Genomic DNA, 27,616 nt, shown 5'->3' with positions numbered 1-27,616 from the left:
TGAAAGTGAAGTCTGTTATTGGATGAACATGTTAATATTCTGGGCTTGTTACACGACTGCACACAATATTAAGTTCATTGCTACCCAATAAATATAAGTTAAATAAATGGTCAAATTTGGTACATGGGGGAAGTGACAGGTTATTTTTTAGTGGTAAAATAAAATTAATGATTAAGACAAATTTTCTTTTTCCTAAAAATATGAAAAAAATGAAACTTGTAAAAATTTTTGTGCTGAAATAAGACAAGTTATAAATATACAGTCTAGGTTACTACATATTAAGTAAGAGTAAACTGGAAGCATGCAATCAAAAACATGTTAATGGGACTTAAAGAAACTTCCAATTGCTGCCTTGGGTATAGAAAGCTGAAAATCTAACACTCCCAACCAACGGATAATATAAAGCCAGATAATGTAATAAATTAATTTTTGTTTTAAACATATTAGAAAGCTAAAATGTTAGGACAAACCAGTAGCTAGAATTGACATACTTCTCCAAGGCTAGTGAGGTGTCTGTACAGGTTTACACGTCGTCAGCATGAGACGAAGACAGAATCACTCTGCAAGTGAGTAGGGACTGAGCTAAACATTTTTTAATGAATTGCTAAAGCCTAATGTAGTCTGACAGGGGAGTATAGAACCTCAGGGATCCAATAATACAAAATTTCTCACCAATTCGCAGACTCTCCCATTGGTTCTCCTAGAGTGTTCATGAGAAAAATTGAGGGTCCGGGAGAAGGCAGAGGCCTTCCTGGGTCGTCGAGCAGAATTGGAGAAGGGGTTCAGCCACCACTCCAGAAAAAACAAACTCTTGCCCGGATCCTTCTCACCTAAGGAACAAAAGCTTAAAGTAAATTTAGGGGAAGAAAGGAAAAAGTTTTAAAAGGATTAGGAGACTAAATCAGTATATTATAAATTCAATTCATATTTGGTTCTGTAATTTTTCCTAGTTCTTGAAAACCATTAGAAAAGTAACTAGTTTCAAGTTACTTTTCTCTGAATGTGGGATATCATAATCATATATTAAGTATTCTATTTTAACTACAAACAATATGTGTTAAATTTTCAACTGAAATGGTTTAAATGTTTTCTTAGAAATATTTAATGATATTAAAAAAAGGCATTTTAAAAACTGAAAGATAAAAATGTGTTCTGGACATTTCTCCTCAGATTTGCTCCAAGGAAAGTTGACATTTTCCCTAACTACTCTAAGGAAACAATCTCCACTGAAGTCTGCTCCATCCCTAATCCTAAAGGCCTACTTCATCACCATTTACTGTAGATAATTTCTTCTCATTTATTTCTGTCATAACAGTTGTCACACACAATTTGTAACTTGTTCCAGATAGACCATACTTACGAATTCAGGACAGCATCTGGTAAATAAAAAATTACTTAAAAGGCAATTGCCGTTAAAATGACAAATTTTATTCTCTCTTGCATATGAAGTGTAAGATGATGTGGAAATTCTGTAAATTTATTATAGATCTAGTCCTCTTTTGCCTTGTAGCTCAATATCCTAGGGTGTCATTCTTATCCATGTCACTTAAGGTAGCTCGAATGCATGTCTACATTTCATCCAGCAGAGATGATAAAATAGAGAAAAAAGAGATGCTTCCCTAACATCTAATTTACCTCTTAGAAATTGCCTGGATGATTTCGGGTTCTTTTCATTGGCTGTATGTAACTATTAGAGAGGTTGGGAAGTATCACATTTTTCTGGGCAGCAATATGAAAAACTAACATTTGGTAGGTTTAATAACTGGAGAAAAAATTGTAGATGAAGAAAAGGCCTAGATTAATTGAAAACATGATATCTTGGATGCAACTTTCCACTGTTGAATTTTCTTTTTTCTGAATGCTTGAAAGTTGGCAGAACAACCTATAGTCATTTTATCTGACACAGTTTTAATAATAATAATAATAATAACAATAATAATTGTAACAATAATAAAATATCATTGCAAATCATGTAAAATGGAAATAATGCAGATTTTAAGATTATATAACTAGAGAAGATGAAATGTAAATTTATCTATTTGACTTCACTGAAAATACACTCAATCGTTTCGTGCAACTAAAATAAGAGAAGAATGGATATTTTTATTATTGTAAAAACAATAGTACAAATGGTAATAATAAAGTATTTTTTTAAAAAGCCTTGAAGATTTTCTTCTTCAACTTCTTTATTTTACAAATGAGGAAATGACAGCATATAGATTTTAAATGTCATTCTCAAATTCACAATGCTAGGTAGTAAAAGAGATGGGAATGTACACCGGTCTCCTTTCTAAGTATGCTTCTTTATTATATATACCATGATGTCAGGTTAATTTTTTAATAAGGGTATCATTTAAGTAAGAGTGCTCAGCTTACTGTCTAGCCAGTATTCCCAAAGCAATATGAATGTAGACAAAAAGCTATTATTGATTGGCTGCCATTCCTTGCCCAGACTCCATTATCCAAAGTGGTAGCTGAAGTTTATATATTCTCGAGAAGAGAAGTGATGTGGGCAAGATGCTGGGGGATAAACAAGCAAATTCATCTTGGGAATTTGGAAGGTAGAAGGTGAATATAAATGTCCTCAGTATACTTTAAGCTGATTCTCCCCAATATACTTTGAACTAAAGAAATGGATGGCCAGTAACAGAAAGATTCTTGGAATAGCTGTCACTTCCTTAGAAGTCCCAGTCAGCTACTGCATAAAGAGATCCCCATCAGTATATGAGCCAAAACAGTCAAGAGCCATAATGGTTTCAAACTGCAGCTAGAATTGAACAGATTTGAAGAGTGCAGCTGGCAAACTATATAGATTTATACAAAAAATTTCAATAACTTTGCAACAATGTGATACTAAATATATACAGTTTAATATTTCGAACACTCTCATGTTGTTATTGTTATTAATCATAACAGGTTTTGCTATTCAGTCCATATGTACTGGTACAGATATATAAATTATTCAAATAAGGAAATACGTTCATATTAGCTGGTAAATAGCCACTGGTTTGATCTCTGTTCCCGCTCTTGGATCAAATTTGGACTTGCTCTAATATAGAAATTAATATAGTAATTCCTAGGACAATAAGGCCTCCAAGATCTTGATTCAATGCTGTGGACTAACTCCATTCTGATTGTTCTATACTTGTGTCTTTCCAAATTTTAAATATTTTGAAAATTACTTCTAATTATAACTAACCCAAGCTAAGCTTTCTAAATGTTATTTTCTCTTGTTTTTCATTGGGTGCTCTTTCTATTTTGAAGGAATCCCCTTTATTTCTCTCATTATCTCTATTTATCATAGCATCTTTACTACTACTGACTTTGAATAAATGTACGTATTTTTTCTGAAATTAAAAAGAGTACAAGCAAAACATGTTTTTAAGAGAAGAAGAAATAGAAATAAGTTTCATGTAAAAAAGTTATTTAGATTTGTATTTAGTTGAAAACAAGTGATTTTATTTAAAAATACTGATATTTTAAATTATATGAGCTTTTTGCATAACATTTATTGGCAAGCAAACAAAAAACCTAAATAAATCAAATTATTTGGTAGCCATCACTGATTTTCTATAGAGGATTAAAATACCAAAGCAATATATTTAAGTGCCACATATAGGTATTAGTGAATTCATTAATCTGCTCAATAAACATTCATTGAACAACTGAAAAGCTTGAGGCGTGGAAGGTGGATATTGGAGGCATTTTTCCTTCTTTTAATAAGCTTCATATCAAGAAAATGAGAAAGCATAGAGCCAAATAAAATTAATTTAAAATGTGAAACGTGTCCTAAGAGAATTTTCTAAAATTGCCGTTAGGGTTAAAAGGTGAGAGATAACATTTTCCTCTCAAACTGGGGAATTATTGAAGGTTTCATGGAGAAGACAGCTTTTGAGCTTTCTATTGAGGAATGAGTAAAGGGTCACTTGAAGGAAGATATGTTGAAGGATAGGTAGTATTGAAAAGCATATTAAGATGTAGTGTGAAAATCTTGAGTAATTTGAACAATCTATTTATCCATGATTCTCAGTCTTAGAGTTTAAAAACTGTTGAACATGTTTAACAAAAATGCTTATTCCTAAATTCCAGTCTTAATGTAATTAAATATATATCTCTAGTGTGAGGCCCACTCAGGGATCTATGTTGTAAACTCACACTTTTCCAATCTCGCATCTGCTATGTACCTACTCTCCATATACAGTAGTCCCCCTTTATCTGTGGGGGATACATTCCAAGACCCCAAGTGGATGCCTGAAACCATGGATAATACCAAACCATATATATGTTTTTTCCTATGCATACATAATTATGATAAAGTTTAATTTATAAATTAGTAAGAAATTAATAACAAATACAATAGAACAACTGTAACAATACACTAATAAATGTTAAGTGAAAATGGTCACTCTCAAAATATCTTATACTTGTGCTCACCTTTCTACTTGTGATGATTTGAGATGATAAAATGCCTATGTGATGAGATGAAGTGAGGTGAAAGACAGGGATTGTGGTGTAACCTTAGGCTACATTTGACCTGCTCATTTCATTATGTTACTCAGAATGGCATTCAATTTAAAATTTATGAATTGTTTATTTCTGGAATTTTCCATTTGATATTTTCAGCCTGGAATTGACCACTAGAAACTGAAACCACAGAAAACAAATGGTGGATAAAGAGAAACTACTATATACCTACTCTAATGTGTTTAAAATACACTCCTGTATAGTTATACACTTAAAAGTTATTCATTTTATTTTAACATATGTGATTTTAATGTAAATAAATAATATGGTAGTATAAATGTTATATTTCTTATTACTCTCATTTAATATTGTTTCTGAGATCCATCCAAGTAGCTGTATAACCTCTAATTTATCATTTACGGCTTCTAAATAGTGTTACATCAATGAACATAGCACATTTTATTGAAATAAATAATAAATCTCCCTGAGCAACTCACTAATGCAAACAATGCTGTGATAGAAATCTTTATATGTATCTCTTTATGGAAGTATGAAAGTTTCTCTAGACTATTCTCATTATTTGAATTCCTAGGTAATAAAATATAATTGTGCTAAGTGCTTTCAGTTTGTTTTCCTGAATGGTTGTATATGTTTATATTGCACTAGAACTCCACTAGAGTTCCTGTGTCTCCTTTGCCTTATCAATACATTGTGCAAGGAATCTGGGGAGTGAAGGAAGTTTTTAAAATAATATGGTTTCCCCTGTATTTTTTCTGAACAAGTTGAGGAAATATTTAGAATGGCTGATGGAAACTTAAAATACCTCTTTAGTTAATAAGATGAGAAGATAGAATGTGGATTCCTCATTTAGTCAGATGGGTTTGCTGATACCCACCAAGCAGAACTGTTCAAGAGGCTGCCTCCTGAAGTAGCCATGTTGGATGCCTGGTCTCTGAACTAAATTCACTCCCAAGAGGAAGAAGGACAGGTTTACACGTGTTCAGTACATATTGCCATATTCATCAATTCAATAATTCCTTTCACCTGATGAATAAGAAAGGAGCTAGAGAGAGGTCAGTAGACTAAATAATGGGATTCCATCTATACAGAAAGATAAATCAGGAGAAGGAAAGAAATATTTTACATTAATATGCAGTTGAGCACTTTCCTTTGATTATTTTGGGCTTTACCACACAACTCATCATCTAGTTGTACGTAGATGGCCCCTTTAGAAAAAAGTGAGAGAGCTGTTGGGGCAGACATGTTCCCATCTTTCCTCAAGTGTATTCAGTATTTCTCTGGGGACAACAGACAAGTATAATAGATTTTAGACATCAAAAAAAAGCTCCGAAATGAGATAAGTTAACACATTACTTGAATATATTCCAAGCATAATTTGTATCGAGGTCTGAAAATTAATTCTTTATTCTGTTTCTTATTTAATATTTTATTCTGAAATGTTGCACAGAATAGTACATTAATAAGTAGGTCAACAGATGATTCCAATGATATATACTTAAGAGTGCTAATATCTTAATGTCAATAATTCATAGAAATGTCAAAATTTGAATATAAACCCTTTATATTATCAAAAGCTCAGAAAAAAAAAACAAAACTTAAGACTAATAGGTTAGTTCTCTTGTAAGTAAAAGTCCAAGAATATTCAATTTCACAAAAAATTAAAGGCCAATGAAATGTTTTATTCTCCTGAGTTAAAAATCATTTCCTAATTTAAATCTTTACTTAAAAGCCTCTACTTACATTCAATTAAAAACACCTCCCCCCAATTTATTATTTTAGTCAGTATCAGTGAGAAACCTCCCTCATGTCTTAGATATAGCAAAAGTTCTTTCATTAGCTGCTTCTTCCTGAAAACAGTTCATTAAATTCCTCTATGTTGTATTAGCTTGATACCAAGTGCTTCATGAAGTTTACTACATATTTTTTTTAAAAGATTTTAAAAATTGTTTAAAGGCAGGGAATTTTATACCTACCAATTTTATATTCAGGACATAGAATTGTCATACCAAACAACAATTGTGTTTCAAAAGGTCGTTACTTTGAATTTTCTGGAGACCCTAACAAAGTTACTAGTATCTGAAGTCAGGATGGTAGGTGGGTGAAATCTTGCCAACTGCCTAAAAATTCAAGTTATGTGAAGCCATTTGACTGGAATCATAATCTGTAGACTTAAACTCAATTAGTAGACACTTCCAAGAAAACAATTAATTTGGCTGAGGGCATTTTTCCTAATTCTAGGTTTGGGTGTACTCATTTTCTATTGTCGCTGTAACAGATTACCATATATTTAGTGGCTTAAAACAAAACACATTTATCATTTTGTAATTCTGGAGTTCTTAAGTTTAAAATGTGTTAGCACAGATGTCTTCCTTCGTGGAACTCTGGGGGGAAGCTCTTTCCACACTGTTTCCAGCTTCTGGAATCTGCCTGCAGTCCTGAGGTCATGATCTCAAATCACTCTATCTGTTTCTATTGTCACATGTTGTTTTCTCCAGTATGACTCTCCTGAAATCGGTATAAAAATCTTTGCTGTTGTAGTGAGCCCATCGGGATCATCTAGGATAATCTTTCTATTGCTTGGTCCTTAAATTAGTCATATCTGTAAAGTTCCTTTTACCATATGTGGTTTAATATCCAGATTCTAGAAATTGAGGTATGGACAGATTTTGGGAGCCATTATTAGGCCTGCACGTGGGATTTGGAAGTTCACCAGCAAAATTGTCTTCTTACTGATCACTGGGAATCTTTCCCATCCATAGTGTTCACAAAACATTAACTCCTTTTTACTTATGAACATTGATTTCTGAGAACGTTAATGCTATGTGAAATTAAGTGTTTTCATATAATATAGATTTTATATAAATATACACACATGCATATATATATATATATATATATATATATAATATTTTTATTGAAAACGTTCAATATCTACAAAAGGTGCACAAATAATGTAGAGTTTGATGAAACATATGAGTTTCCCTGTTGCTGCTATAACAGATTACAACCATTTTAGTGGTTTAAAGCAAAACAAATTTATTACCTTACAATTCTGGATAGCAGAAGTCAGAAGTGAATTTTACTATGCTACAAAGTGTCAGTGGTGTTCTGTTACTTGTAGGAGAGAATGTTTCTAGAAACTACCCACCTTCCTTGGTTTATGGACTCATTCCTCCATCTTCAAGGCCAGCAATGTGGGGCCAAGTCCTTGTAATGCAGCCAGCTCTCTGGTTCTCATTCTTCTGCCTCCCTATTCCACTGTGTGACTATATCTCCCAGCCTACCCACCCCACTTACATAACCTTTAAATCTCAAGGTCATGAGATTAACAACCTTAATTGTACCTGTAATTTTAATTCCCCTTTGTCATTTAACTAACATATTCACAGGATTCAGGAATTTGGACATGGACTTCTTTATGAGGGGGCCTCTATTTTGCCTACCACCACTTGTTACTCTATGTGATTATACCTGACGACCCATAAATGTAGGTAAAGAAATGGTTTATTGCAAGCCTAATAAAGCGTTCTGCATGCCACTTCTAGATAATTTCTACCTTCTCCTTCTCAACTGTAAACACTATCTTACATTTTAAAATTACAGATAAATTTGTCACTTTGGGAATTTTAAAAAATGGTACTATATAGTGTGTATTGTTTTGTGTCTGTCTTTTATTCAGTCAACATTTTGCAGGTAATATTAATTCATGTTCTTACTGGTATTTGTTTATTTTAATTGTGATATAGTATTTCATTGTACGAATGAAACAATAATTCTTTGTTCATTCAAATGTTGATTGGCATTTGGCTTACTTCCAATTGAAATTCTTTCTAATAGTAAAGCTGAAAAAAATCTTATCATGTATTTTATTGCTTACATATAAATGCATATTGATATAAACCTTGGAGTAAAAAGTTAGGGCCTTTGGATTGGTATATGTGCAAAGTTGACATTGACAGAAAATGTCAAAATTGTTTTCCGCAGTGGCTATACCTTATTACACTGTCAATAGACATGTAGAAAATTAGATTGCTAAGAGAGTTTATCACAAATGGATGTTGAATTTTATTATGGTTTTTTTTTCTGAATTTATTGTGGTAAGTATTTTCTTCCATTATGTTAATATGTTGAATGACAGCGATAGATTTTCAAATATCAAAATGATGCAGCATTCCTGGATAAAAAAAACAGTTTGCTCATGGAATATTATCAATCTATCTATCTATCTATCTATCTATCTATCTATCTATCCATCTATCTCATCTATCTCATCTGTCTATTGCTGGATATTTAATTATTATATTGATTAGAATTTCTACAACCATGGTCAAAAGTAACATTAACTTTTAATTTTAAAAAATTCATATCACGTCTGTATCAGATTTCCATAACAAAGTTAGGCTAACATCATGGAATAATGTAGAAATTGATCCCTTTATTCTGTAAGTGTTGACATTTTTTCTTTTAAAAATGTTAGTGAAATGTACCACTGAAACCATCTCAATGTAGAAGTTATGGAAATGTGTGTGTGTATGAGACAATTTTTAATTATGAATTTGGTGATTGTTTCAATGATTAATTTCTGGATAAGGAAATATTTCAAAATTTAGCAGCTGTAAATGATACTATTATTTTGTAGGTTAAGAATTTGAGAGAGCTCTACTGGACAGTACTTGATTGGATTCATTTATGGAATAGTGTCCAAATATTGGCTGGGCTTGCAGTCACCTGAAGTTTCAGTTGGTCTGACATCTAATGGCTCTCTTACATAGCTGTGATTTGATACTGGTTAGGAGCTCATCTGAGGTGAGCTTACATGGACTTTCCAGATGGCAGTCTCAGAATAGTTGAAATTTTTACATGGTGATTCGCCTTCCCCAGAGGAAATGTCCCATGAGAAACAGGCAGAAGCTGAATAGCCTTGACTTTTCTTTTAATGATCGATCAGTTACTGAGCGTGATGTATTAAAATGTCTTAATATAATTATATCATTGGCTATTTCTCTTTGTAGTTTATCAAATTTGGAAAACTTTAGTTGTTACATCTTCAAATTGTTTTGTTTTCCATTTGTGACAACATGGATGGATCTTGAAAGTGTAATGCTGAGCGAAATAAGTCAGACAGAAAAAGCAGAGAACCATGTGATTTCACTGATATGTGGTATATAAACCAAAAACAACAAAAGAACAAGACAAACAAATGAGAAACAGAAACTCATAGACACAGACAATAGTTTAGTGGTTACCAGAGGGTAAAGGGGGTGGGGGTGGGAGATGAGGGTAAGGGGGTTCAAATATATGGTGTTGGAAGGAGAACTGACTCTGGGTGGTGAACACACAATGGAATTTATAGATGATGTAATACAGAATTGTACACCTGAAATCTATGTAATTTTACTAACAATTGTCACCCCAATAAATTAAAAAAAAATTGTTTTGTTTTCCTTTCTTTCTTTCTTTCTTTGCTTTCTCACTTCTCATTTTCAGATTTGGATTCATACAAGTTAGATCACTCTAACTTGTTGCACAGGCACTAAAACCCAGCTTATTTTTTTCAATCTTTTCCCTCTGTATGTTTTAGTTATATTTTCTGTTATCATGTCTTCAAGATCACTGATATTTTATCCTGTGATATCTAATCTTTAAATAATCCAAGCCAGTGATACTCTTAGTACAAAGTATGCTCTTTTCTGGAAGTTTTTGCTTAGTTTTGTTTTATGTCTTACTTTTTTTTTTTTTTTTTCCCTGTGAGCATATTTGTAGGGCTTTGTTATGGCAGTAAGTTAATTTATTTGCAGATCACTTTGATCCTTTTCTGAGTTTTTAAAATTTCATATTAAACTTTTTTTGAGAGCAGAGAAACCTTTATTTTAGGACTAGTTTAGTTATATTACTGAGGCACAATCCTTGCAGTATCTCTACTGAATGTCTTTGGTGTTTGTGAGGATTTTCCATATTGCCTATAAGAACTTGAATGCCTCTAAGTCCTGCATTGAAATTGTTCTGTATATAGCTTCCTAATCATTCTTTCCCAGTCTCATAGAGTTTCACACTATGAATAATATGCTTTAGTATTTACCAACAGATTCAAGGTCTTTTCAGATTTCTGGGTCTCTAGCTATGTATTTCCATTACTGTATCTGTGTTCTCCATTACTCTGTCCCACAGATTCCAGCGGCCACAACTTCCTTGAATCTTATTTCTGTATCCTCCTTACAGCAAAATGACCATGACTTACTAATATGTCACTGGGTATTAGACATGAATTTGTGATGAAATGGAATGATTCAATGCAGAATGACCACATTTAGGACCAAATAATCATAAACAAAAAATAGAACTGTGATAGTAAATTTTACACTGGTCATTAGCCAGTTATATCATTTTTATTCACAAGATAATTCATTGCTAACACTTGCACAGTCAACTTTAAACCTTTCAATACAAATTTATAAAGCAAATAGTATTTCTTAAACTGAATAAACTTAAGCAAGAAAATACTTGGGGAGGATAGCATTGTATTATTATATAAAGATTATTATATAAACAATGCTTTAGACTCATTAGTGAGACATGAATATTAGATTCAAATAAAAAATGGTTGTGGTCTTCCATTATTGTGAATATTACAACTATGTTTATTGATTTCTCTCCTGTTGAAGGCTTACTAGGTACTTTGTCTTCTAAACCTCATTAAGCCAGGATAAAAAATTAAAATGGACAGAGTTAATCTTTTATAATCTTTTACTTCATGCCAAATGCATTTTCAGAACAAAGGATAAAAGCTGGCCAGTATCATGTTAGTTTGAAGAGAAATGGTGTACTGCCACGGTTAAGGAAATTTTGTGCAGTAGTTTAAGACAAAGGCTTCGGAGCTAGCCTAACTTGGTTTCAATCCTGGCTACACTAGTTACTAGCAATGAAATCCACCACACTATTTAACTCATCTGTCCCTCAGTTTGTTCATTTAAAATTGGAATAACAGTTATACTAAACTGAGTGTTGTGAAGATAAAGTGAAATGATACATGTAAAGTTTTTAGGATAGTGTCTGGCACATATGCTAAAGTGGTTAAACTGTTTTACAATTTTTCTAATGCAGAGTAGAGATGACAGAGAAGCAGAAGATCCTGTGCCCAAGAACATTTGAACTGTTCAGATGTTTAGTGGGTTTGAACAAGCAAACAATTAGCCAGATTTCCTATCCACATGAGACCATCTGACTTTGGTAGTAGCCTCTTAAATATAGAAGATAATTTTTCATAATACTGTTTTAAGTACATGAAAATGAATATTTGGTATCAGGTCTATATCTTATGTCGAGTGAAAAACAGTGTCTTATTTGTGATATAATTATTCTTGACACACATGTCACCACATTTGCCAAAAATCTAAGTTCCCTGTAATGTGGTCCTCAAGCCCTGTGCTAACTTCTCACCACACACTCTATTGTCTGACTCTTTCTCTCCACCACAGATGGTGAGTTCCTTGACAGAAGGTTTATATTACTCATTGGTGTTTACTTATATTTATCCAAAAGTACTAACATACAAAATGTTATAAAAATGCTTACAGAGTAAATGAATGAGGAGATATGGAGATATATTCTATATGATTGATCTTGGGTTTTCTGCGGGGGAGGTATGTGGTAGTTTTTGTTTATTTATTTGCTTTAATTCTTACTTGAAAATAACTTAGAAGATTATTGTGATCTCCATACTAGTAAAGTTACCCAGAGTAATTTTTGAAATCCTTATTTCCCTCCTCTTTTGTCCAATTCTTAATTTCTATGTAATAAGTTGTTTTGAATAATAATTTTGAGAAAAATAATACAAGTGCTGATACAAAGACTTATTGTTTTAAGAAAAAAATGAAAAAAATTACAAGGACTCCCTATTAATAATTATAAGATAGTGTTTTAACCATTGCTTTACTCTGCATCTTTATACCTCTTCACCAATGAGTTCACAATCTCCCACAAATGCTCATTTCCTATGTGGAGGATGCTCATTTTATAAGGACAATCAATGACATTATAAAAATAATAAAGTGGGAAAACAAAACAAAAACCTAACTTTTAATGATGTCGGCCTATACATGCCTCTAAGTGAAAAAGCTAATATTTTTTGGTAAATTTGTATGTGTTCTGATATTTTTAAATTAGACAAGGAAGTTAATTTAATATTTTCTGAATTGAGAGCAATTTTAAACCCATTCCAATGATCATTCCTGTATTACCCATTGATATACAGACACACCATACAAACATCCGTGTTTGGGCACACAGAGATTGATGTTAATTCTCAAACATGTTAGCATCATCTGGGGTGCACAAATAAGATATGATACAGCAGCTACTGGGAAGTTAGCTAAGAACCATTTTCATAGAACCATTTGTATCTAAGAACAAGTTTCAGATTTCTAATTGAAAGAGAGTTATTTATTGGGGACTTTAAATGTGCCAAAATGTTGCATTCTATGTAATATCCATATGAGGTATGACAATTAAGTTTGATAACTTATTGCAACAATGTTGATAACATTTTTTTTATATCAGAGGGATTATTCATTATGAATTTGCAACAGCTGGACAAACCAAATTTACTATTTGGGAGTGCTGCGTGAAAAAGTTAAGACTACCTGAACTTTCACCAACAATTTGTGGCTCTTGTATCATGACAATATACCAGCTCACACGGCACTGTTTGTGAGGGAGTTTTTAGCCAGTAAACAAATAACTGTATACACTCTCCTTACTCACCTGATCTAGCCCTCAATGACTTCTTTTTTTACCAGAAGATAAAGGAAATACTGCAAGGAAGACATTTTAATGACATTCAGGACATCAAGGGTAATATGATGACAGCTCTGATGGCCATTCCAGAAAAAGAGTTCAAAATTGCTTTGAAGGGTGGACTAGGTGCTGGTGTCAGTGCATAGCTTCCCAAGGGGAGTACTTTGAAGGTGACTGTAGTGATATTCAGCAATGAGATATGTAACATTTTTTTCTAGGATGAGTTCGCGAACTTAATTGTCCAACCTCATATCTGTTGCACTCATGATTTCCCCAAAGTCAGTAATTTGGCTTGTGAAGAAGATAATTTAGTTAAAAAGTACTGAGCTATATGCCAAAAGTTTCAGGTTCGGTACAATATTTTTCAATTTCTCACTGTGTGACCTCTGGCATATTATTCATTTTCTATACATTTTTATGAATGCAAAAAAACTGTAAAGCACATAATTAAAAAAAAGAAGAGTCTTCAAGGAGCAATTGTGGGTGAAAAAATAGAAAATTAACATCAGATCCAGATAGCCAAAGTAGTTTATTTTAATTGATTTAAAATGGGTCATTTCTCTATTTACAAATAATTTAAGTTCACACCAAGAGCAAACTTTGTAACTCTTGTAATTTACTGGGTATGTGTATGTGTACTTGGGTATAAGCTAACTGTTCAGTGTATATGTAATATATTGTTCTTATTCCACATTGAGTTCAATAACATTTTCTTGATTGCTTTATTTTCCTTATGAATATTGAACACAATTATTTAAATCAAATTATAATAATAATAGCTGATTTTAAATTATTCATAATTCTTATGCCTACAAATGGCAGACTAAATAAGCAAGAACTTGCATTCTAGAATCACAAAAGAACCTCAGGTCAATCCTGAGTTTGAATCTTCTTAGTTATGTGATATAGAATGTAGTTTAAACATTGTAAGTTTAAGTTTCCTTGACAGTAAAAGAGAGTTGTAATAAAAGTTAATTCTTTATTTCTGTACTTAATATGTCAGACATGGTCTAAGTTCTTTAAACATAGTATTTTTAAATTTAGTCCTCACCACACCCTATAAATCAGGATGTATTTTTTCTTTCTTTGTTATATGGCTGAAAAACTTAGAAATGTTGAGTGAAAGGACCAAGTTAAAAAAAAAAAAAAAAGCTATTAGGTGAGAGAGGTTATATTTTGAAATTCTATCAGTCTGATTCCAGAGTCACTCCATTATTCTACCTCCCTGACAACTTCTAGATGAAATGAAGTAAAAGCATTCACCTGCAGAGGAAGGCATCTGGTACTGATAACATATTATCTATTACAAAAAAAAAAAAAAAAAAAAAAAATCACTCCTGTTCCTGCCACTGTTGCTACTTCTGTTACTATTACTATAGCTGCTAGCTATGATATTTCTTCTTCTGTCAAGGCATCTACGGATTACAACAGCTTCTTCCATTTACCCATTTGTCTTTCTCTTATAATAAATATACCTTGAAGAGAATCTTTAAAGCTAAAAATAATGAAGGCTAACTAACAGGGATACTTTATAAAAATTTTGCTAAATATACCATTACTCCTAAATTCAACCAGTCTGAAAACTATCACTTGTTCTCAAACAGTAATATTTTTTTCTTTTTTGCTTTTTGAACACCACACTGTTGCAAAAAAATTGAGTCCTTACCTTCTAATTTTGGTTCGTTATAAAAGAGTACATAATATTGCCAAGTTGCATACTGATTCTTGATTAGAATTAACTTTATCCATAAAAACTGAAATACAAGACACACTTATTCCTCACTAGTATAGTATGATGGATCAATTTTCAGATACTATAGCATACTACTTTTGTGAGCATGCAAGATCCACTGACATAGAGTTCAAAGTCCTGATAGTCTTTTTTCACCTAGAAAATTTTCTGCCATAGTATTGGGCTGGTGCAAACAGTTTGTAGAACAATCTCAACTGGTCTATCTACAGTGAAAAGGGTAAAACCGTTGCTCTACTTTGAAAAATTTTCAGATAGTCATCAATAAATAGTCTCATATTATACTAGAGTGCCGTGCCCTTCATGGCAGGTATGACCTCTTATGGCACATTATATTCTTAAGGTTGGAACTCTACAATATTTCTTGAATGGCTGAAGTTCTAAACATAATTTAAATTCACATTTATATAATCAGGGTTAAAATGGAGATTTTAAGCATAGTTCTTGTTTGTATCTTAAGATGCATTTCTAATTATTGTCTCTTCACCCAATGCTATCCTTTGTTGTTTTAATTTGTATTTCCTAGAGTAAGGCTTTTTTGTAGATTCTGTACTATGTCATGCTTAAATCTTAATTTATTCTCTAATTTTTTAAATATAAATTCTTAACGACTATTTCCCAGTCAGTTGGAGATGTCAAGTTTGCAAAGCTAAAGAGAAATACAATAACTGTAAAGGCTCTAATTTTCCATAAACATTGTTGTAAAAATCACATATCCTTTTAGAAGTCAGGGAGCAATGTGTTACACATCCCCATATGTCAATCATGGTGCATGTGAATTGCTATTTTACTTAACTTTCCAAAAAACTAACAAAGAAAACAATTTTATTTTTAGTTATTCCAGAATTGACAGAAAATAAATGAAGTATAAGATTTAGTTGAAATGTCATGTTGAATACAACAACAAAAATTTACCACTAAGGTATTACCAAACAAATAGAGAAACAATAACATTTTTCTCTTACTGTCAAAGAAGCAATGCTAAAGTGAATAACAATACTTGTTCTTTGCTGCTACAGTGCTATACAGTCACTACTTTAAAAATATTTAGTAATTGAATTAATTATGAGCATCTCATCATAGTCTCAATTTAGTAGTAGATGCAGAATTTTAAGGAATAGGGGAAATTTGAAAATTTAATGTTTGAGTTTGGAGTACAAAAAACACTCGAATTTCTGTAAGATGGGAGGTAATATTTCCCAGAAGAAACTTCTTAATTATGTAACATAGAATATCGTTCTGTATTCAATATTCTACATTAATAGTGTTCTATATAATATCCAAATTGCATTTACTTTTCTCATAAAATGGGTAAATTTAGAGAAAAAAACCATTTGAAGTACATATGACTAAAAAGCATTAATATGTTTATTAACTAAACAAATTTTTTAAATGAGGTAAAATTTAAAATATTAATAGTGCTTTTCCCCAGAGCACTTACCACCATTTGAAATTGTATATTTTCACTTAGTATTGTATTCATTCATTTGTATATTTGTTTAATATCTACTTTCCTTTCTTTAGAATGTAAGTACTTAACATGAAGGAAGAGGCTTATATTTTTGGCTGTCTACTATATGTATACCCAGGACAATGTTTGGAAAATAAATATATGATTTTTAATCTGTTTGGTTAAAAAGTATTTTTTTAAAATCTCTCCTTTTATACTGAGTACAACTTTTATACTGAGTACAACTTTACACCTTGGTTTCTTCCTCATGCCCTAGCAGGGAAGAAAATTTATGTTTATTTTATTATGAAGATCAATTTTCTTCTCTGTATTTTTGTCATCTGTCATCTATGCCAGGTTCTAAGTAGAAAACCTCTCATATCTGTTCATCACATCTGTTCATCAATATTGTGGGGGTGTGTGTGTATGTTTAGTGAAAAGACTGGGTTGTTTACCCAAGATAGAATTTGTGCCTCCCTTCACTACCATTCCCCCTGAATGGGCCATAAACAGTCTTGTTTTGTCAAAAATTATTACTAAGCATTGATTGCTCTCATTCAGTCAGCATGTCCAAGTAGATGACAAAATACGTAGGCCATGATGCCAAGCTTATTCCCATTCTCACTATCTTATTCTTTCCCCACTCTAAGCCACTTTCCACTTGAAGAAAAAGTGCTACATGAAGAAAATTTCTATTCAATATTCTTCAGTTCCAAATTTAATCTCAGCTTTGTTATTTGATAAACAATTTCATCTAAAAATATTGCTTGAGTGACTGACCCTTAAAAGTCAAGTGATATGTATATACCACAGAAGAAATAAGAAAGAATAAAATATATAATACTCTCTCAGAGTTTATAGCCAAGTTGCAGATACAGACGATTTTCCAGTAAGTTAAATGTGACAAATCCATTCAATGGCAGGTTTCCTCTGAGAATGAAATGGAGCACAATACTAAGATTATGAGCTATCTTGACACTACTTCAACAGTTCTAAATTCTAAGCCCTTGAGTTGCCCTAGCCCCAGTAGATTGAAGACTGTTATCTAAAAACACCTGCTTTGATAATTAGCTTAATGATCCATGCAAATCTGACGTTAGTGTCCTTCTCTTATAGGTGTCTAAGAATGGCCATTGGTGATCTCCATTAGCTTTACGATACCATGTGAGCCGCTGCTACACAACATTTCTGCTTGATTTTGGGATTCCCTGCCACTGTATTCCAGCCACCTATAGGTCACTCTAACATATCACCTCGAAACATTTTCTCTGTTATATCATTCATGATTCCAAGTAGACCCTACCTGCTTGCACTGCCAGCTTTCACTATTAGGACCTGTGTGCTGTTCAGCAACAACAATGCCTCTACATTTTTTTTTTCTTCTATCCACTATAAACAAATTACCAGAGTCACCATATCACAATAACAGCATTCTCAGCTTAAAAACATTCCATTTATAAAATAGCTACTTGTATAGTTTGAGATGTTTATTATTCTGGGGAACCTTTCTGTAGCACACACTATGTTTATATGAACACTTGAGTTCATATATGCTATGAACATTTTTGTGCAAGTTTTGGTACGAACATATGTTTTCAATTCTCCTGGGTGGGACCTAGGAGTGGGACTGCTGAGCTATATGATCATTGTGCATCTCACTTATTGAGTAATTGCCAAACTCTTCTCCATAGTGACTGTATTTTATATTATCACCAGCAATGTATGAGGATTCCGATTTCTCCCCATCTTGTCAGCACTTGTTACTTTCCATTATTATATTATAGTCATCCTAGAGGGTGTAAAACGGTAGGTATCTCATTTCAATTTTGATTTGCATTTACCTAATGACTAATGATAATGAGCATCTTTTCATGTGCTTGTTGGCCATTTGTATATCTTCTTTAGAGACATGTCTATTCAAATCATTTTTCTGTTTTAAATTGGGTTATTTGTATTTTATTGTTGAGTTGCAAGGGTTCTTTATGTATTTTATATACTAAATTTTTAGCAGATATATGATTTGCAGTTATTTACTCCCATGATGTGGGTTGTCTTTTCACTTTATTGGCAGTGTTCTTTGATGCGCAAAAGTTTTTAATTTTAATTAAGGCAAAAGTTTCTATTTTTTTTACTGCTTGTACTTTTGGTGTCATATCTAAAAAAATGTTGCCTAATCAAAGTCTTGCAGATTCACCTTTATTTCTGTCTAAAGATATTATAGTATTAGCTCTTACATATTTTTTAATCCATTTTCAGTTCATTTTTGTATATTGTGTGAGGTAGGTGTTCAAATTTACTATTTTGCATGTGGATATGCACTGACTCCGCACCACTTGTTGAAAATACTATTCTTTCCACATTGACATCTTGACTTTCTTGTCAAAAATTAGTTTTCCATAAATATATTTTTTCTGGGTTCTCAATTATATTTCATTGGTCTATATGCTTATCTTTATGTTGGCAACACCCTGTCTTGGTTACTTATTTTGCAGTGTTTTTTGAAATAATTTGTCCTTAAGAAACACTAAGAGTAAGGATATGTTTATTACTATCCCATTTGCTTTGCCTGGCATAGGAAGACAAATTTATGATCATTATATTTGAAGACATTTGTGTGGGTAAATATTTTCTGGTCACTATAATGTTTTCAACTTTATTATTTTACTATCACACTTCATTATAAAAAATTGCCATTTGCATGCATTTGTTATCTCACAAAGGAAGGTAATCATAAATACGACATATACCCATACACACCAATAAATGCTAATAACAAGAATGAATAATCACATGTCCCTAAAATTTAATATATTTTAGTATACTTTTCATATATAGCGAGAGCTTCAAATTTTTGTCATCTACATTAAGTATATTTTTCGATTTATATGTTATACTAGATAAAAACAAATGAAAATAGGAATGTAATTTGTTGATTAAATAAAAATTAACTATCAACAGAACATTTGTGTTACAAATTGGAATGAAAATGACTACCATAGTCTTTTTAAGATATTGTCCCTTAAGAAATAATAAAGAGCAATTTGATAACTCAAATAATCTTGTACCCCAAAAATATTTAGTTGGGTATCAAGTATTTGAGGACATGACAGGATTTGAAAAGCCAAAATTTGAATTATATGTATTGTTATTGACAATAGAAAACACAGGAACAGGAAGAAATGCAGTGAAATATTAGTCACAAAGAAGCTGTGTGATAATTCACTGACCTATGTTTTCTATTTTCATGACTCATGTTTTTCAACCCTCTGAGTAAATAGCTTTATTTATTTGTTTGCTTATTTATTTATTTTAAAAACTCTGTTATGCATATAATATAGTTTATTAATTACTAATTGTTTCATTTTAAAATGCAAATATTCAAAAAACCTCAATGGTAATAATTTTTTATCATCTATTTAGCTCTTTTCTTGTGCTGAACAAAAAATAAATTGTTTAATTTAGGAGGTTTTCTAGATGTCTTTTTAAAGCCATGCATTCAATGAGGACCCTATTATGAAGCATTTATTTTTCTCAATAGAAGTCATAGCATCAGCACTTTCTACAAAATGTGTTTATGTGGTGAAAATAATTTAAATAAGATAAGCTTCTAGTGGAAGGCTAAGTATCCTGTGGGTGTACAGTAAATGATATTTAAGGAAATGACTGGCAGCAAATTCTATTTAATCCAATAGACTTTTATTGAGAGTTTAAACTATTATAGATGTTAAGGGTATGAAAGAGGATAGAAAAGATTGCCTCCAATCTAAAGAAGTTTAAGTTCTTTTGCTAGAGGTAGACATTTTCATAACTATAAAAGGCTATTTGTTTTTTCTAAATCATCATGTATTAGTCAAAGTTTATTATACACTAAGTAATATGCAAGCCTTTGAATAATATAAAATCCTGATCATCCTGTTCTAAAAACTCAAAGTGAATTTTCAAATATAGCAAGGAAATACTCACTCTTTCAACATACCTATATTGTGCAAAGTACATTAAGGTATTTTCTTGAGATCAAGAAATGTCTAGTTGAGTGAAAAATGCAGGCACAAAAATGTGTGTGTGTGTGTGTGTGTGTGTGTGTGTGTGTGTGTGTGTTTGGAAAAGTTTCATAGAGAAAGTGATAGCTATCCTGTGCTATCCTGTATTAGGAAGACTTAGATTGGAAGAGAAGGTAGAGATAAATTGACTTTTTAAAGATGGTGGTGGTTGGGGGAAGAACACCAAGAGCTAAGATTTGGTGCTCACATGTAATGTTCACATTTAGAAGTGACAAAGCTTGCGATCCAAGGAAGGATTTTAATGGGATTTACACACTATAACAAAGTGCTTGTTTATTTATTTTTATTTATTTTTTGGGGGTAGGGAAGGGGAACAGTGTGTACTTCCAGGACTTTTTTTCCAAGTCAAGTTGTTGTCCTTTCAATCTTAGTTGTGGAGGGTGCTGTTCAGCTTCAAGTTGTTGTCCTTTCAGACCTAGATGTGGAGGACGCAGCTTAGCTCTAGGTCTAGTTGCCCCCCACCCCTTGCTAGTTGCAGGGGGCACAGCCCACCATCCATTGCAGGAGTCCAACTGGCAATCTTGTTGTAGAGAGGACGCACATCCAACCAACTGAGCCATCCGGGAGCTCAATGGCAGCTCAGCTCAAGGTGCCATGTTCAATCTTAGTTACAGGGGGCGCTGCCCACCGTCGCTTGTGGGACTCCAGGAGTTGAAATGGCAACCTTGTTAATGAGAGCCCACTGGCCCATGTGGGAATCAAACCCACAGCCTTCTGAGTTAGGAGCATGGAGCTCCAACCGCCTGAGTCACAGGGCGGCGCAGTGCTTGTTTATTTTCGTATGTTAGTCTTTTTTAAATAGATGACATGAAGTCTTAAATCAATTCCTTCCTTTCTTATTCTGGGTTTATGTAGGTGGGCTCTTCGAATGTGTGGTAGGGTGGGGGACATCCGTGTATTCACTTGAGGTTAATTGTTGTAAGTTCGACTGTCGATACTTCTCGCTTTGACCAAAAAGCTTCTCATGCTATGAATACTATCAGGATTACTGCTGTGAGTGAAATAAATGAGCCATAGAGGACAATGTGTTTCATGTTGTGTAGGCGTCTGGATAGTCGGAGTATCGTCGTGGTATTACAGATAGGCCTAGAAAGTGTTGAGGGAAGAAAGTCATGTTGACTCCTACGAATGTGACAAGGAAATGGATTTTTGCTCAGATTGTATCTCACATGTAGCCGGTAAATAGTGGGAATCAGTGGACAAAGCCGCCTATGATAGCGAATACAGCTCCTATGGAGAAGGCATAGTGGAAATGTGCTATGACACAGTATGTGCCATGGAGCACGATGTCTAGTGACGAGTTAGCTAGGACGATCCCGGTTAGGCCCCCTACAGTGGGTAGGAAGATGAAACCAAGGGCTCATAGTATAGCAGGTGATCATTTAATATTTCCTCCGTGCAGAGTTGCTAGTCAGCTACAGACTTTTACTCCAGTAGGTAAAGCAATGATTATAGTAGCGGAGGTAAAGTAGGCTCGTGTGTCGACGTGCAGTCCTACTGTGAACGTGTGGTGGGCTCATACGATCGATACAGCCCAGGAAGCTGATTGACATCATAGCTCAGACCATGCCCACACATCCGAAGGGTTCTTTTTTATCTGAGTAGTCGGTGACAGTGTGGGAGATAATTCCGAATCCCGGTAAAATGAGAATGTAACTTCGGGGAGGCTGAAGAATCAGAATAGGTGTTGATATAGGATAGGGTCTCCTCCTTCTGCGGGGTCAAAGAAGGTAGTATTTAGGCTGCGGTCGGTCAGTAGTATGGTGATTTCCGCGGCTAGGACGGGAAGGGATAGTAGAAGGAGTACGGCTGTAATTAGGGCGGACCACACGAAGAGTGCTGTTTGGTACTGGGATAGGGCAGGGGGGGTTTATGTTAATAATCGTAGTAATAAAGCTGATTGCTTCTAGAATAGGGCGCGCTCCTGCTAAGTGGAGGGAGAAGATGGCTAGGTCGACAGAAGCTCCCGCATGGTTTCCTGCCAGAGGGGGTATACGGTTCAGCCGGTTCCAGCACCGGCTTCGACCATGGAGGAGGCCAATAGAAGTAAGAAAGAGGGGGGTAGGAGTCAGAAACTTATATTGTTTATACGTGGGAAGGCCATGTCCGGTGCGCCGATTATTAGAGGGACCAGTCAGTTGCCAAAGCCTCCGATCATGATTGATTACTATAAAGATTATTACAAATGCATGGGCGGTGACCATTACGTTGTAGATTTGGTCGTCTCCTAGGAGGGCACCTGGTCGACCTAACTCAGCTCGAATTAGTAGGCTTAGGGCGGTGCCTACTATTCCTGCCCAGGCACCAAATAACCAGCATAGGGTGCCGATATCTTTATGATTGGTTGAGAAGAGTCCGCGGTTCATGAACATCGGTAAAATGTCCGAGTAGGCATTAGGCTGTAAATCTAAGCACAGGGGTTTAAGTCCCCTTTTTACCAAGTCCATGGTGTATGTCACACATTGAATTGCAAATTCAAGGAAGCAGCTTCAATCCTGCTGGGGCTTCTCCCGCCTTTTTTTTTTCTTCGCGGCAGGAGAAGTAGATTGAAGCCAGTTGATTAGGGTGTTTAGCTGTTAACTAAAACTTCGTGGGTTATAAGCCCACCAGTCTAGAAGGGCTTAGCTTAATTAAAGTGCTTGATTTGCATTCAGTTGATGTAAGATAAAGTCTTGCAGTCCTTGTTGGAAGGAATTAAGTGTACGCTCACTTGCTTAGAGCTTTGAAGGCTCTTGGTCTGTATTAACCTAAATTCCTAGTTCAGTGTTGATAGCATTGGGGCTAGGGGGAGTGTTAGGGTGGATAGGATGATTATTGGGGATAGATAGGTTGTTCATTTTGTGTTTTCGAATTGTCATTTAATCTTTATGTTGTTGGTGGATGGGAACATTGTTAGGGATGTGGTGTATGTTAGTCGTATATAAAAGTATAGGTTGAGTAGGGCGGTGATGGCTATTAAGGTTGGGAGGATGATACTGTCATTTTTTGTCAGTTCTTGAATGATTATTCATTTGGGCAGAAACCCTGTTAGTGGAGGGAGGCCTCCTAGCAATAGTATAATTGCTAGGATGGATGCTGTTAATATGGGTATTTTGTTTCATAGGTGTGATAGGGATAGTGTGGTGGTTGATGAGTTGGTCATGAATAGTATGAAAGTTGTGGTTGTTATCAGGATGTATAGGACTAGGTTGAGTAGCACTATGGTGGGGTTATAAGTTGTGATAGCTGTTATCCAGCCCATGTGAGAGATTGAGGAATACGCTAGGATTTTTCGTACTTGGGTTTGGTTGAGTCCTCCTCAGCCTCCAATTAGAATGGATAGGATGGATATGGTGAGTAGGATGTCTAGGTTAATTGAATGTGAAATTTGATATAGGACAGACAAGGGGCTAGTTTTTGTCATGTGAGAAGAATGAGGCCTGATGACAGAGGGATGCCTTGTGTTACTTCGGGGACTCAGAAGTGGAATGGTGATAGGCTGAGTTTTATGGTGAGGGCTAGGGTTATGATAGTCGAGGCTGTTGGGCTTAGGATGTTTGTGACAGTTCATTGGCCGGAGTATAGGAAGTTGAAAATGATGGCTAGCATAAGTAGCATGGATGCTGTTACTTGTGTGAGAAAATATTTGGTGGAAGCTTCTGTGGATTGAGGATTGGATCGTTTTATCATTATGGGAATAATGGCTAATATGTTTGTTTTATATAAAACACAAAATGATTCTTGAATGTGTTAAATCTGAAAACATATCTAAAATATGTAAAATCCAGAGAAGACTCTGAAAGTCTTCCATAAACATGAGCTTCCTTTCTCTACACCTTCCCCCAACCTGATCTTCCCACTCCTGCTCAGATCATGTATTGTGTTACTAGACTGAGCATTTTGAGACCAGTACCTCTGCCCTGGTGATCTTCACATTCTCAGAATAGCAACATGACTTGCATATAGTACATGCAAAATGGTATGGGGTCAAGAAAAGAAAAAATAAATAAATAAAAGAACCAATAGAAGAAAAAAGGCAGGAAGGACAGAAGGAAGAAGAGAGGGAGGGAAGCGAAAGAGGCAGTGAGGGAAGGAAGGAGAGTGGAAGAGAAGAAGGGAGGGAAGGAAGGGGGGAAGAAGAAAGAAATTGCCACAGCAAGAATACATTTCTACATTTTATTAAAAGCAAAATTGATCTGATTTGATGCTTTCACAATGGAATGCATTTAGGCTTTTAAAATGAAGCTCATTAGTAAACTGATGCTTTTTTTCTCTGTATTAACTGATCTCAAGAAAATAAATTTCATCTTTTGTTTAATTAATTTGCAAATAACTCTTAGAATACATTATATTAATAGAAACATCAGCTTGAGATACATGTCTTTCATCTGAGTCCTGCACTTGTTAAATAATAAGTATTTGTGTAAATCTGATCAGATACCTCATTTTCTGTGAGTCTTAGTTTGCTCATGGGAGTGTGACTAAACTGAATCTCAATTGATTTAAGCACCATTAAAGAACACAAAACATATGTTATCCTTTTAAATTCTTACTCTGATATTATGTGCTGTTATCTCCATTGATGGATAAAGAAACTGTGATTACATTTTTATCCAAGATCTTGTAGTGTGTAAGTTATGGATTTGAACCTTGGTCTGTCTAGCTTTGTGATTCTCCACCAGGTACAGACTGTACTGGCTTTGCCCATACTTGAATGCAAAGAGTCTGGCTCCAAAGACATTGCTAATTTTATTAAAACTTGCAAGGTCATTAATAACAAGGGACATTTAACTTAGAATCATTTTGCAGTATTAAATTGAATATGACTTAAATAAACATTTGTTCAGTTAAGGTATGTCAAGAATGCAAGAGAACACATTTGTCCCAGAGATTAAATGAATTAAATCATTAAATAAATAATAGTGACAGTATTGTCATATCATAAATGCAAAGACTAAAGAGAAAAATAATTCTGAAGTTTGATTATAAAACGGTATATAGAAGAGTGTGTCTCATGAAAAAAAATCCAAATGTATTCATTTCTGAAGTAGATAAAAGCATAATGATTATCATATCGAAAAACTTTGAAACTATTGAAGCACATCTTAGCTCTTGCCAAGAAAACATCCTTGAAGAGTAAAAACAACAAAAATAATATTAACTACTACAGTGATTATCATAGGAAGACAACTCAATTTAATATAAATATAGTCAAGTAGGCTATTCTGATTATTCTGATTAAAAAAATGTAAGTTTTAATGAACTTAAAGATAAAAATAGGTGAAATATAATGGCACAGGTGAATCAACATTATTTAGATGAGTACATTTCTAGTCCCAAAGAAAAATACATTTGTAATTCATCATATAGAATTAAAGGACTGTTTTGAAAGTTCCAAATTCCTAAACCACATCTAATCCATTCCAGATAAGAATGACTGCAAATACACTGAGATTAGGGAAAATGCTCAAGTAGAAGAATTCCTGCTTTAAACTCATTTTATATTTCAAATACAGCATTTTGATTTTTCCACAACATTAAAGTGAACAATAAAAATAATCTAGTTCTGAGAAGCCTCAAATGAAGTTCATACTCAGCACAGTGGTTTCCTTCACAGGAAAGAGAAAAGGAAGGTAGTTCTTCTGAGGATATAGTGTGGGCTAAAGAAAAACAGATAATATTTAAGCAGTTTCACAGTGTCCGGCTCCTCTACATGGCACAGTCGTTGAGAGTTCTCTCTTACAAGTTAATTTCCTTCTATTTGACTGAAATATGTCACACCCCCCCCAATAAAAACAAACAACAAAATATAAACAAAGGGTATCTTAATCTTTCCATAATTTAGTGGATGAATCCATCCACCAGATGGAAGTAGACTAAAGCTTCAATGTCAAACATGATGAGTAGGTTATGTATCATGGAATGATCTAAAAGAAAGTCTGAAGAAAAGCTCCAGGTCTTCAGAACGGTTATATATTCTAGAGTTATATCTCTGAACTGTTCATAACATATGAGTTTAAATATTAGGATTCAATAAGTTATAACCAAATTCAAGAAGTAACTGGGAAGTTGGCTCTGCGTGAAGGCTTTACTTATTCTGAAGTGAAACCATCATTATAACTATGCTTAACTGAAGAAGAAAATACATTTTTCCTTTGAACCAGTGTCTGTTCTGTTGGATGATAATTAATATAGAAAAAATAGATAATATGGTTTGTTAATAGCTCCCCTAACATTTGAAGTTGAATTGAAATAATAATAATAATGAAATTAAACTTGTCCTGAGATAACCCAGATGAAGTTCACATTCAATCCATGGGATTCTTTGTAAAGGGCACTCAGAGAAAATTACTCCCAATAAAGCAACTCCAAAATGCAGGGATGGATGGAACTCAATTTGAATTACAGCTCTGCTACTTAATCACCCTGTGATTGTGGCCAAGTTATATAACATCTTATAGTTTCTGTTTTCTTCTGTGTAACATATTAGTAATGACATATGATTTGCCATGTTGATGAGAGAATAGATGATAATATATATTATAATCATATAATCTACTTAGCATAATGATAGATAAATGGTATGTAGTTAATAAATGGCAAATGCATGATTAAGCAGTTTTATTATGAGGCTATAGTTCATTCAGTTCTTTCATTCTTTGCACTGCTATTATATCTTGGCTTAACCAGGCTTAGAGGGAAGATCCCTGTTCTCAAAGTTAAGTACCAATTATAATAGACGAAAATAATTGCTGTTATAGACTTAAGGGGAAAATGGGTGTTATTCTAGTGTTTACACGTTCTACTTTGAAATAGATTATTATTTCAGTTCTATTCTTAATAAATTCAATTGATATTGCACCATCCCCATAAAGTTGATTATAGATTTTACATTAAAGAGAACAAATATCCAGAATAATTCTATGTAAACAGCAATCATCCTCTTGTAAAATGTGACTATAATTAATGACTGTAGTCAGTACCTGAAATAAACTCTCAGCGTATGGGAGCACAGTGTACAACCCGGTGGAGGTACACCTCTTAGGTTTGAATCTGCATTTGCTACCAGCTATCTGTGTGATTTTGGGAAAATTATTT

General features: G+C 33.7%; 1 long non-coding RNA gene across 2 annotated transcripts in view; it reads right to left on the bottom strand.

Moving 5' to 3' along the window:
- Positions 1-678: 678 nt before the first annotated feature.
- The window catches only part of LOC141572197 (uncharacterized), an 839,411-nt gene continuing 812,473 nt past the window's right edge, over positions 679-27,616 (bottom strand). For both annotated transcript variants that reach the window (XR_012497419.1, XR_012497417.1), the window contains exon 7: positions 679-830. This is a non-coding gene — a long non-coding RNA (uncharacterized LOC141572197). The remainder of the gene's footprint in view (positions 831-27,616) is intronic.

This window comes from Rhinolophus sinicus, linkage group LG06 (assembly GCF_036562045.2).
Source record: "Rhinolophus sinicus isolate RSC01 linkage group LG06, ASM3656204v1, whole genome shotgun sequence".
In the NCBI taxonomy this organism is placed as follows: domain Eukaryota; kingdom Metazoa; phylum Chordata; class Mammalia; order Chiroptera; family Rhinolophidae; genus Rhinolophus; species Rhinolophus sinicus.
The sequence above is the reverse complement of the archived record's forward strand: the minus strand, read 5'-3'. Positions and strand labels throughout refer to the sequence as shown.